At 44.2% G+C, this 2,500-nt stretch overlaps 1 protein-coding gene across 2 annotated transcripts in view; it reads right to left on the bottom strand.

The window, feature by feature from the left end:
- Positions 1 to 2,500, bottom strand: part of LOC135097458 (uncharacterized) — a 55,507-nt gene that overhangs the window by 51,747 nt on the left and 1,260 nt on the right. The window contains exon 2 of one of the 2 annotated variants that reach the window (XM_063999366.1): positions 2,078 to 2,250. The gene's annotated coding sequence lies outside the window, so the exon portion shown is untranslated. Of the gene's footprint in view, positions 1 to 2,077; positions 2,251 to 2,500 lie in introns of those variants that run through there. The other variant, XM_063999365.1, reaches the window with a different exon arrangement.

Raw genomic sequence — 2,500 nt, 5'->3', positions numbered from 1 at the left:
ACCCTCCCAAACACTGCTACACCCTCCCAGACACTGCTACACCCTCCCAAACACTGCTACACCCTCCCAAACACTGCTACACATTGCTGAAACCTTATACACTCTCCCAAAAACTGCTACACCCTTCCCAAACACTGCTACACCCTTCCAAACACTGCTACACCCTCCCAAACACTGCTACACCCTTCCCAAACACTGCTACACCTTGCCAAACACTGTTACACCTTCTCAAACACTGCTACACCCTCCCAAACACTGCTACACCCTTCCCAAACACTGCTACACCTTGCCAAACACTGTTACACCTTCTCAAACACTGTTACACCCTTCCAAACACTGCTACAGTCTCCCAAACACTGCTACACCCTTCCCAAACACTGCTACACCTTGCCAAACACTGTTACACCTTCTCAAACACTGCTACACCCTCCCAATCACTGCTACACCCTCCCAATCACTGCTACACCCTCCCAATCACTGCTACACCCTCCCAATCACTGCTACACCCTCCTAAACACTGCTACACCCTTCCAAACACTGCTACAGCCTCCCAAACACTGCTACACCCTCCCAAACACTGCTACACCCTCCCAAACACTGCTACACCTTTCCAAACACTGCTACACCCTTCCATACAAGTGCTACACCCTCCCACACCCTTCTGAGCACACAAACCACCAAAACAAAGATAAAAACAGATGAAAAACACTTGAATCTTACAAAATAATGCAAATAATTTAATCCCTACTAGTAATAACGATAAAATGCTTAATAGATAAAGAAAACAGCAAATTTTTCCTCCTCCTCGCCTCACTAATACACGGGACAGGGATACGGGAAACTTGTGACGCCCCGAGAGACACTTGAGCTACGGATCGCTCAGTCAGCGCGCCACGTATTTGAAACAGGATGAAACATATTTGGAACGGGATTCGAACGTGTGTGCAAGATTTGAGCCGCGTTTGTCTCCCAGAGCTGCGGCAAGAATGGATATGCGCGGGGCACTGGGGGGGCTAGGGGCTGGGAGAGGCCTGGGGACTGGCTCAGTGAGAGAGAGAGAGAGAGAGAGAGAGAGAGAGAGAGAGAGAGAGAGAGAGAGAGAGAGAGAGAGAGAGAGAGAGAGAGAGAGAGAGAGAGATTGTCATACACAAATGAGAAAAATTATTTGATTTCGTAGGATATTTGTTGTTGTTGTTGTTGTTGTTTGTTGTAGGAGAGTGAGAGAAGGATATAGAAAGGTTGCTGATGTTATTGTTGTTATTGTAGTAGTAGTAGTAGTAGTAGTAGTGTTAATAGTACCAGTCCCTTCTCTCTCTCTCTCTCTCTCTCTCTCTCTCTCTCTCTCTCTCTCTCTCTCTCTCTCTCTCTCTCTCTCTCTCTCTCTCTCTCCCTAATGCAACAAGTATGACCTGACAAAGTGTCCAACTTAAAAGAGAGAGAGAGAGAGAGAGAGAGAGAGAGAGAGAGAGAGAGAGAGAGAGAGAGAGAGAGAGAGAGAGAGAGAGAGAGAGAGAGAGAGAGAGAGAGGTGAGAAGGAGGAGGAGGAGGAGGAGGAGGAGGAGGAGGAGGAGGAGGAGGAGGAGGAGGAGGAGGAGGAGGAGGAGGAGGAGGAGGAAAAATAGTAGACAGAGGAAGAAGAGGAGGAAATAAAAGAGTTGAGAGAGAGAGAGAGAGAGAGAGAGAGAGAGAGAGAGAGAGAGAGAGAGAGAGAGAGAGAGAGAGAGAGAGAGATTTATTTCTCTCTCTCTCTCTCTCTCTCTCTCTCTCTCTCTCTCTCTCTCTCTCTCTCTCTTGTAAATCATTCAGTTACACTAATTACATGCAAATAAATATGATATGTTGTTGTTTCAGTAATAATAATAATAATAATAATAATAATAATAATAATAATAATAATAATAATAATAACAATAATAATAATAATAATTCCTAATTCATCCACACCATTCCTAATTCACATCACCCCTAATTAAACCACTCCTAACTGACCCCATTCCTAGAATTACCCATATCACTCATAACTGCCCATTCCCAGACCTACCCACATCATTGGTAACTCAGGCCGTTCCTAACTTACCCACACAGCGAGGCTCCTCATTATTAATAGTAGTAGTAGTAGTAGTAGTAGTAGTAGTAGCAACTTGAAGGGCGGGAAACAGAAAACCTCTATGACTGTTTTGTAATTCAGTGTCTTCTTCACAGGCACACTCCAGCCATTCTTCATTTCCTGGGTCATTTCACAAGACACTCCTGCAATAAGTAGTAGTAGTAGTAGTAGTAGTAGTAGTAGTAGTAGTAGTAGTAGTAGTAGTAGTAGTAGTAGTAGGAACAGAAAAATATAGTAGTGGTAGGAATAATAATAGTAGTAGTAGTAGTAGTAGTAGTAGTAGTACTACTACCACTACTACTACTACTACTACCACTACCACTACTACAGTTATCACCACAACCACCATCACTACCAACAACAACAACAACAAAAGGGTGACCGTTCTAATCC

Source organism: Scylla paramamosain, unplaced genomic scaffold (genome assembly GCF_035594125.1).
Source record: "Scylla paramamosain isolate STU-SP2022 unplaced genomic scaffold, ASM3559412v1 Contig20, whole genome shotgun sequence".
Classification (NCBI taxonomy): domain Eukaryota; kingdom Metazoa; phylum Arthropoda; class Malacostraca; order Decapoda; family Portunidae; genus Scylla; species Scylla paramamosain.
Note: the sequence above shows the minus strand (reverse complement) of the source record. Positions and strands in the feature narration are given on the sequence as shown.